Source organism: Caretta caretta, chromosome 15, assembly GCF_965140235.1.
Source record: "Caretta caretta isolate rCarCar2 chromosome 15, rCarCar1.hap1, whole genome shotgun sequence".
Taxonomy (NCBI): domain Eukaryota; kingdom Metazoa; phylum Chordata; order Testudines; family Cheloniidae; genus Caretta; species Caretta caretta.
The window spans coordinates 17,255,692-17,266,507 of record NC_134220.1 but is presented as its reverse complement, the minus strand read 5'-3'; the positions used below and the strand labels follow the sequence as shown (position 1 = coordinate 17,266,507).

At 37.8% G+C, this 10,816-nt stretch overlaps 1 protein-coding gene across 16 annotated transcripts in view; it reads left to right on the top strand.

Moving 5' to 3' along the window:
• The first annotated feature begins 2,528 nt into the window (after window positions 1-2,528).
• ARVCF (ARVCF delta catenin family member) overlaps window positions 2,529-10,816 on the top strand; it is a 446,960-nt gene continuing 438,672 nt past the window's right edge. For 6 of the 16 annotated variants that reach the window (XM_048822056.2, XM_048822057.2, XM_048822059.2 and 3 more), the window contains exon 1: window positions 3,369-3,705. The gene's annotated coding sequence lies outside the window, so the exon portion shown is untranslated. The other 10 variants (XM_048822066.2, XM_048822065.2, XM_048822064.2 and 7 more) reach the window with 6 other exon arrangements.

Genomic DNA, 10,816 nt, shown 5'->3' with positions numbered 1-10,816 from the left:
TATCCCTTCCCATAATAAGACTATGTTTTTGTAAGATGCTAATAAGATCTTTTAGTTAAGGTATCTAGGGCAGCAGTTCTATCTTGTTGAAAGTATTTAACCAAATTATAAATGCTTCTTTGCTTGATACCTATTAAAAATCCTCAGATGTTAAGGCTCTGCATGTCTTCAGTAGAAGTTGCATCCCTGGAGAAGAGGAAAAGGCAAATTCTCTATGGGTTTGAGAACATAGATAACTGTGTTGGCTTTCACTGATAAGCCACATATTTGCCTGTTTTCTACACATTTGAAAAATTTGATTAGTTTTACTGTGCCATTTGAAGATTTTGTTTAAGGAGCTTTCCCAAAAGCAGACCATTAAGGGGTAGCTAGATGTAGTGGGGCTATTGCCTATTTAATCCCCTGCTTCTACTTCCTGTGCCTATAGTAATTTCTTTTCTCCCTCAAAAGCTCTAGTTGCTCTTATGTCCTTTGTTAACCCCCCGTCTTTTCATTTAGCTTCTATTACTAACCAAATTACAATAGTTCATTCTCAAGTGGATATTGTTCACCTGTTTGTTTTGAGTGCATTCAGTGAAAGAAGTGGTGGAGAGTCCAAGGAAGGGGTCCATAGGCCACTGGTGGTCTGTGGAGCACTTGCTGGTTGTCTACAGAACTGAATGGTCACATGGTTCTTCCTGCTTATTTCTAGATGTTTCATTACATTAAAAGAGCTAAAAGAATATATTATACTTTCCTAATTTTACAGTAATTGCCTATATGGAAAATTATAGCCACAAGGGTGTTACATAATTGCAAATGTGAGGGGAAATGTTTCACAAAACTGCGATTGAGAGAAGATGTGGCCTGTAGGCTGTTGCGAGGCTTCTGCTGAATAGGTCACTTGACACTGATAGTTTGGTTAAGTTGATCCTACAAGCACTATGTACATAAGTCCTACTGAAGCCAAGGGAAATTCCAGAGGGCTCTTACAGAATCAGGCCCATTATTTAGTACAGATTTTACCCACCTGCAAAGTTATAATGACACTGTTGTATTTCACAAGGGTTTTGTCAAGAAGACTGAGATTTTCAGAGGTGATTAGTGGTTTTGGGTTCCTCCATTTTGGGTTGCCCAATTTGACAGCAGGAAAAAAGGGCCCAATTTTTCATGGGGTGTCAGATTCAGCACCCAAAACCTGAGACCATCAAAAGTCATGTCAGTCTGAAAATGTAGGTCTAAGGGATAAATTTTCAGGAGGTAGGATTCACTTTTTTTGAAGCTATAAATTTTGAAGTGTAGATGCATCTCAGGTGCTTAGAACCACATGTACCGATATTTTCTTATACTGTACAGATGCAAACTTCCAGCAACTGCAAAAAGAAGTTCAGCTTCAGCCCATCTAAAAATTAGCTTGGGATGGAGGTTCTTGGGGAGAACAAGAAGATCTGGTTTTGATTTCTGACTGACAGAGAATTCCTACGGGACTTTGGGAAAGACATTTACCCGAACAGATATTCTGTAACTAAGGCCCCAATCCTGCAAAGTGCTTTTACTAATATGTAGTGCCATTCATCCAGAGATCACATCTTGAAAAAGGCAAAACTCATGGAGGTGAATGGGAATTTAGCTGAATCAGGAGAGCAGTATTGAGCCCAAAATGTATAAAGCAGTTAATACATTCAAATGAAAGGTTCTAAATATATCAATCATAATAAAACTTGGGTCCAGTTTATAATGTTGCCAGCTCCTGTATTTTGTTGCACGATGCAATATCTGGCATTCCTTATAGCCCCAACTCTTGAATTTGTGTTGCAAGAGAATCTCTGCTTTCGTTTGAAAAAGCAAGTCTCATGGCTGGCGGGAAAGCTTGAAGATGTGATAAGTGAAATGTAAAGGCTTAAAAAAAGGGCAAACAACCATACATTTGTTTAAAAATCATGAATTTTTAAAAGACTGATTTTTGGCTAAATATTTGAATGTTTGGACTTGGTGATGCTGAGTTTATGTATTATTCTGGTGCCATAAATCCTTGCACAACCAATCCTGTATCTTGGCACTCAAGTCTTTCACTGAAATCAATGCAGATTTGGGATATCTGAATGCAAGATCAAGCTCCTCTTTGTTTGGCTGTTTAGACTTTGGGGCTAAAAGTTCTTGCTGTCCGGATGTCATGTTTCCTTTTCAGTTTGTTACATGTGCTTTAGAATCTGCAAAGTGTAAATCTATAGTGCTTCAGAAGAATTTTTAATTCCATGTTTTGTTTTGATTTTTTGTTAATCACCATGGTATTTCAAGTGATTAAACAAATTAAGAACATTAAATCATCATGTATTCCCAAACGGAATGGGACCAGTGAACTTCTCTCTCACTCCTAGGGGAGGCTAATTCCACTTTGACGGACGTTCATGCTGTCCAATGCCAAACTGCGCTGGCAGCCAGTGACCAGACTAGAAGAACTTCACCAATGAGATAGTCGTTGCTGGGTTTAACAAAACAAAGATGCCCAATGGGAAAAATCATGGCTAGTGAGGACTGCGTCGTTTTGTTTGCTGACTGCAGACGGACAGCTGCGAACTAGGGGGCAAGAAGCAGCCGTAGCAGGACCATTTTCTGGATTTGGAGCACAATTCAGCTGTTTTCTACCCCATCCCCGCTGCTCCCAGCACAGACACACTAATCAGCCTTGCTGTCCTTAAAGGAGGGAGGGAAAACCTGAATTCCTGTTTCCATCACTCAGTATTTTTAACCCCCACCAAAGTTTTACTGATAAGAAAGGATGAACGCCCCCACCCTATAATAGAGTTGGAAGGATGAATAGGAGTGCACGTTAACTTACAAGATCCAACTGCGTCTCTGGTGGGCATCTTATTGGGGGTCTTTTTGAAAGGGCGTGGGAGAAATTAGGCGTTATACAAACTTTACAGTTGACTGTTTAAATGTAAGCCCTGCGGGGCGGGGGGCAGGGTTGCACAAAAACCCTTTAAGAACAGACATTATTCTTCAGCCTCTTTTTTGAGGGCGGGGGGAGTAGACTTTTGGGGAGCGCTATAAGGAAGGTTGTTTCTCCGTGAGAGATGAAGAGCGCCAGACGCTGGATGTGGGAGTGGAAGACCCTATAGAAAGATAATGGCAGCAAGTTTATTTGTCTTTTAAAAAGAAGGAATCCTAACTGTGTATTTTAAAAAGAAAAGCAGCAAAAAAGGTAAATGCAAAAAAGGGTTAAACACTCCTTCTATTCCCCCCCCTCCCCCCGCGCGCCTTTGGATAAAGATGTTTTCTTGAATACCCTTTGTAAATGAGGAGGGAGGAATTTGGAGGTGGGAGGGAGGAAATTCAACCCGAGTCGGATGCATCTACTATGTTGGCTTGGTGGGTAAGAAGGGAATTGAATCTGAATCCGACGTACCCATTGTGATCTCTGGAGAGGAATTTATGAGTTGGGGGATGGAAGGAAATGCAATTTAAATCGAATGCACCTACAGCGCTTTTTCTGGGGTCGGGGAATGAGTGAGTAGCAGGCAGTGGGGATCTTAGAGGTGTTTTCTGTTTCTGGAAAATGAAAAGGGAAAGAGGAAGAGGTTTGGCTGATCTACTGCCGATCAATTGCTGAGTATTTTATTTAAGAGGGTTTGTTTGTTTTTTGGTACACCCGCTTCCTTGTGATCCTGTGAAGCCAGAAGAGGCAAGGAAAATATGCTGAGGACAGAAATAGAAGAAGAGATGGTGAGCAGATCTTTGGGCTTGGGGGAGTGAATGGACTGTATCACAGTCTTGTATCACAGATCTTGCAGGGTGAGGTGAATTTAGGATGACTTTGCATCAGGGTTGCAGACTAGCTTTGTTTGTTTAAGGTTGCAGTTCAGGCTTGAAATAATACATATTTGTTTTTCCTGTGATATACAGTGAGGAGCTGATTGATGTGAATGGCTAAAATGGCTAAAATTACAAATAGCCACCACACACATGCAAACCGTAAATAAACCAATACTGTGTTAATTCTGCAATATGATGAGCATCTCTTGTCATAGAGGGAAGTCATTTCTCAGATTATTTGTGGCGTGCATAGGAGATGAGCCTCTTGCTTTGTAAAAAAGAGCACAAAAAACTAACCTTTTTATTTTAAATAGTGAAATGATTAAATCCTCTTACAGCCTTACCATCCGAAGGAATTATTTTTACTTTGCATTTTTCTCTACAGTATTACTTTGCATAGTTATAAGCTAATGTTTCCAAAACTTGAGCAACTCTTTAAAATGTTCAGATCAAGCATATAAATGGCAGAGATCTCTTTTCCCATATTGTATTGTATTTGATGGATTCTTCTAAAACATTTATTTCTCAGGTTTTATAATGTACTCTTGTGCCTAGTTATGGTGAACTCCAGCTTTTGTTCTTAGCATGTTCAAAAAATACTAAGCTGAATTTTGCACAAGTAATGTCACTTCATGGTCCAATGTTATTAATCTTTTTAAACATTGACTGTATGACATCTACAAATTGGTGAATAAATATTTTTTCCTTAATGTAGTGAGGATTTTTTGTGGTAAAATTCCTGATCCCAAGTGATAAAATATTGACATTGGCTGATAGTATCTTCCTATGGATGCAATGCTGCAGTCTGCACCTGTTTCAGCTTCTATAGATTTAAAGAGATATCTTACTTACAAAACTGGAGAAATTTTATGTTGTGCAGGAATGGAACCTGACATTTTACTGTCTCTGAAAAATGTTAGAAGAAACTGGAATAAGGAAAAAATGAAGTTTCATATGGAGTCTGCTTTGGAGCAAATTAGGATTTGTTACATATGCAGTGCTAGTTTAATATATGATGTCTGAAGAAATTGGAAGGCTGGATAATTCAGTTTCTACAGGAAAGCAACTTGTGATCTACATTATGATCCCAATAATGCAAGATATTTAGATGGATGGTTGTTAAATTTATTTTAAGCGACATCTCTGTAAATGGTTGTCTGAAATATTTAAATTATATGCCCCATTAGGCAAATGGGTTTCTTTCCCCTGCCTGGCTAGAGGAATGTATATGGTGGGCAAGGTTGAGAGGAACAATACAGTTTGACTGTATAGTTATATCCCCATGTTTTGTATAATGATGCTTAGGCTTTGTTTTATTTGACATTGGTTGTTATCCCTACAAAGTTGCCTTTGCTGATTTGATATTATTATTATATGGTTCCTCTCGACATAAATAACTAAAGCAGTGGATTTAACCATAGATTTGACCTGATATTTAAAGGTAATTGATGAAAAATTGTTTCCCATTGCTTGTGGTTTTCATCTGTTCATTCAAAATTCCTGCAGTGGAATTTTGTTTCAGTAATTCTTTATTATTGAAAGGACCAATAAGTTAGCAAAATGCAGAGTTATTTACAGGATATACCATTTGTCAGTAGTGTACTGGCAGAGAGTAGAATACTTCATTTTAGTTGTACTTTTTATTTTGTACAAGCTATAATGAAGACTGACATTTTATCCTAGAAGTTCATGTATATGCATATTACAGTTATATAAATGGAAGCACCTAAATCTTATTTTATGTAAAGCAATAAACACTATTTCTGCATTGTTTCCGGTAGATTTAAATTTGCATATGAAACTGTATACTATCAGAAAACCTGTCGGAACTGTTGTACTACCAGATTTATAATTTGCTGCTCTTAATATTTTATTATGTGGGTATAAATCGTTGATGCAAATGCTGTAAACAAATGCCTTTATAGCTAAGAGTGAGACTACATTTAGCTTATCCCCTTCCAATTTAAGGGAAGTATGACAGCATGTTATACAGTGGATTGCTTTAGTAATAACTATCAGTGTAATCTCCAAAGCAGAAGTTCCAATCAGATATTGCACTCCTTCCCCTCTCATCTGCATAGGAGATCAAGGGCCAAATTCTGTTATATTAGTATAGATTGGATTCAGTGATCACTCTGGGTTTACACCAGTCTCATTGAAAGTAGATTCGAGCTCTTAGTCTTTATTCTAAATTCATATCTCCTTGTAGTTCAGAAGAGTCAGTAATCAAAGAATATTTATCTTCCTAACACAAAACACTTAGGATGCATGCAATTAGACAAACATTGCATTTTCTCCAAAAAGTAGATAGAAATATGATATTGCTATAACATGAAAAACAAGAAAAAAGATATCTTGAGGTATTCTCCTATTAAGTGACAGAGTAGGTATGATTGACATATGTCATGTAATCGATAAGTAAGGCTAAGATTTCGGCATGGGTAATTTTAGTCAAAGTAAGGGACAGGATATGGATAATAAACAATAAATCATGGAAGCCGGAGCCCTACCGCTTGAGGCTGACAGCTGGAGCCCCGTCTCCCAGGACTGAAGTTACAGAGGTCATGTAAAATCACGGACTCTGTGACCTCCATGACCGACCCATAGCCTTATCGATAAGCACAACCATGTATCTCACCTATCTTTGGAAAGCAGTGGAATTTGACCTGCTTATTAAAAATAGGTCTTTCCCCATCCATTTGAAAGAAGCCAAAATAAGACTGAAAAACAGTGGCACATGCATTTCATTTTCTATTAGCCCTTTCCACTTCCTCAACAACCAAAACCAGACAAGCCACAAAACCCCTTCAGGTTCCATTATACCAGGGTTCTAACATCTGTGATCTAGCTCAGGATGAATCTGTGTGAAGTATCCCATAAGACTGGGATATGTAAAGGAATCATATTCCTTTTGTTATCTATTTCTCTGCAATGTTTTAGGAGCAGGCAGCAAAATGTAGTAAGCTCCAATTTTTTGAAAAGCTGGCAGAGAGCCATTTGGCAATCAGATTTTCACAAAATGGCCTTTTGGTGTGCACAAATAGCTTATAATTTAATGTTAAATGAACAGCATCTATTACCCTTCATTGCTTTATAGACATAGTTAGTACACGAGACAAAGTATCTTTTCTATAGTCTTGGTTACATTCATTGACTGCCATTGTTTCATTGAAGTTTTCTAGTTTGACCCACAAATACGCATGTCCCTTCCAGTACTTAAGGGTTAACTCTAAGAAATCGTGGGGAAAATGGTGGAGAGGAGAATGCGGAACCGTGGGGAAAATGAATGAGGGCCCCTAAATTATTTTATTCTATTATAAAGGACACTTTAGTTTTCTTAATCTAGTTACTGAATTCCGACTCCTACTAAGAACCAACTGAATACATCTTCTGGTAAGACTTGTCATTACTGGGAGTGTATCACTGTTGGTACTGTCGTGGTCAGCCTGTGAAAATAAATCTAACTACTGAAGGCACTATCATACCACTAAACATTGTGTATTTTGGCTTATCAACTTACCGATTTTAATTCATTATTGTAGTGTTAAATTATGTTAAAAAGGATTCAGGGAGCTCTCTTTGAACATATTCTCTCAAGTTTAGATTCTTATTTATGTAGGTAATCTGCTTTGATGAATACAGAATTGTATGTTTTATGACCTCATCACCCCCTCCTCTTCGAGTGAACTACAAAAGAGTCAAGTGTCCTCAAATTAATGGAAACTCCAATTTTTCTATCTTGAGTTGTCTAAGGCTTGAGGGGCTGAGTGTCCACAATTCCAGTTCAAGTCAATAGTGCTGCCGGATGACAAGCACCTATGAAAATCAGGACCCCATGTGTGCCAAACTGTGCACTGAAAATTGCTGGACACTTTTGAAGAGGTTTGCCTAAGTGTTTACATTTTTAGAAGTGTGAACTTTTGTATAGGCTAGAAAATACTTAGTTTCTTTCTTTAGCATAACAACACCTGTTGTGATTCTAAATCTTTGCAGTGCAGCATCTCTCTAAATATCCCATTACTAATCCAGCTAGCCCTCATTCATCTAAGCATTACTCACCCAACTAGTGTAGTTCCTGAGTAATCAGTCGCTATAGCCTGCAGTGAGACAACCTAAGGATTTGGAGACTCAGACTGTGTTTGTTTTTGTAATTTTACAAAGCAAAGTTATGGTTCTAGGTCGCAGGATCAATCTGACTAGATTTGCTTATAACTAAAAAGTAATTACCATGCAACACCTTTCTGATGGCCTTGTGAAACGAGAAGTTGGTTTTACTCTATTTTCTGGTGCACAAATGCTCACCTTTGTAGCAGTCTCAGAGATCCATAGACTGCATTGGCATTGAGAAATTGGAGATAAATGAGTTTTGGCCTAAGAGATGGTTCCTCCATTTTAGATTTGGGGCAACTAGTGGGAAGCTTTCACTGCTGCTGCACTGGTTTTGAGGTTAGAAGATTTCAGTCTCCAATATTGTAAATATAGCACTATCCATGGGCACTTAGTCCACTTAACAATCGAGGGAAATGATGCAATTATGTTGTAACAAAATTGTCTAGAATCGTTGGATACATGTAAAATGGGACTATTGCTACAGCCCCATGAAGACTGTGGCACAAACCCATGATTTTAAAACACTGAAGAATTTGATTGTTTTGAGGCAATATTTCAGTTGGTTAAAAGAAATGTTCTTGAAAAATTGCCCCCGCAACAGAAAATGTCTAATAGCTAGCAATGATAATACTTTATCTTGTACAGCATTCACTGTAATCAGTAATCCTCAGGTAAGATAAAAGTGTAATGGTAAAAAGACCTCATCACTGAGGTCTGTCTTTTGGTTTGAGTAACTGATTTGTGTGTTTCGTGTCTGCAACAGAAAACTACTTAATCCCTTTGTCTTTTATCTGTGCAGTTTACCTGGTGGCAGTTTTACAAGGCATTAAGATTAATTAAGAAAACCTCGGGAAGATGGTGCCTCTCTTATTTAATTTATCCACTTTATACTGTACTGGAAGACCATTTTGTGATGTTGGAAAATGTGCAGTATGCTATGTCTCACCAAATATGATCGCATCATTAGACATTTTAAGATCTTTATTCAATATCTTTCAAGATCTTTATTCACTTGACTGTACTGTTTTAAATCTTCTACCATTTTTTCTAATTATGGTTTTCCTGCATCTTGTGCACATACTTTTTTATTTCAGGAGCTTTTACAATGTTTCCATGAGCTACAGTGTGGAAATATGCTTCTGATTTGTAGGTCAGTGAGAAATTGAGATTTTGCAATCTAAGCAGTATCGTTTCTTTGCTGGTTCAGTGCTTACGTGACATTTCAAGTTGGCTAAAGAGTAAAAGGACACTGTTGAGGTATCTTTCACAATTTAATTTTTAATTTTTTATTTGTATACTTACTGCTGTCATATGACCTTGGAAGCTTGAAATCTGAAGCCATACCAACCAATTCATCCTCCAGAACAGTGGTTTACTGTGTGGCTTCTTATGGTTTATTTAAAAATACTGAAGCATTTAGTGTGTTGGGAAAAACACTGATGAAGAATTACATTGCAACAGTGACAGATTTCAGAGTAACAGCCGTGTTAGTCTGTATTCGCAAAAAGAAAAGGAGTACTTGTGGCACCTTAGAGACTAACCAATTTATTTGAGCATGAGCTTTTGTGAGCTACAGCATCCGATGAAGTGAGCTGTAGCTCACGAAAGCTCATGCTCAAATAAATTGGTTAGTCTCTAAGGTGCCACAAGTACTCCTTTTCTTATTGCAACAGTGAACATTGCAACTTGGTGTAAGAGGGAAAAGCAACTAGATCAATTTTGGCTCATGGAATTTTGACATTATTTAATTATGGTAAAACTCAAGTATTTTATTTCCTCTCCCCCCTCCACCCCTTTAGAATTGTGCATTTATTAGTCTTGAGAGTGTACGGGTAGAAGTTGCTTCCTCGTCATGGAATCATAGAACTGGAAGGGACCTCGAGATCATATAGTCCAGCCCCCTGCACTCATGGCAGGACTCAGTAGTATCTAGACCATCACCGACAAGTGTTTGTCTAGCCTCCTCTTAAAAATCTCCAGTGATGGAGATTCCACAACCTCATGTATTGACATTCTTATCAATGGACTTCCAAGACCTTCATTCTCAGTTAGATACATTTTAAGTTACTTAGTCAAGTGTTACCACATGGATTCTTACAGCTACACAGTCCCATTGAATTAATTTGGCTTCCACTCAGGTGTGGGGTCCTCCTGGGCAGAACACTTCACAGGATCAAGGCCTCACTCTATATCTTGCACTTTATGTTCCTCAGGAATTGATTTTTTCTAAACTTATTTCTGGTGGCACAGAAAATGCACAAGATGCTTTCCAAACAGAAAAGGGAGTTCAGTCCATGTCCCAAGGTTGCTTATAGTCTAAAGACAAGTGGCATGGAAGGAAGGTTATTACATTACATTCTTAATGTATGTTAATATATAGTTTAAATATGATTTTAAACTGTTTGTTGGCAATAAATCTGAGGAATATTTTTCAAGTTCCCCATAGTTACCTCAGCAGAAGAGAGTATTCAGTGAAGGAATTCAATGTGGAGAAAGAAGAGGTCTGAAGGATGAGTTCAGGAAGATTGTTCCATGCATAGGGTTGGAAATTCTCCTGTAGCCCAAGTGACAAGGCCTGTGCTTTTGGAATAAGATGATCTAAATTAATTCCTATAGTTGCTATAAAGTTCTGAGTGGTAGCAGTATGCAGCATAACGACAAGGTCCTAGGTGGCCACAGACTTGGTACAGCATTGTACATTGTTGTCTTGTGTGCTTGTTTACATTACAAAGTGCACTTTTAATAGAAGTCTAATAGAAGTGCACACTTGGTAGTTTTGACAGTGTTCAGATCTCTGAACATTTGTTAAAACAAAATCTAAAAATTCAAAATTAATACCTATAGAGAAATGATTTAGAAATGTTTAAAATCTTGACCATGGTTTAAAAAATGTATTTAGGGAGATTTCCCA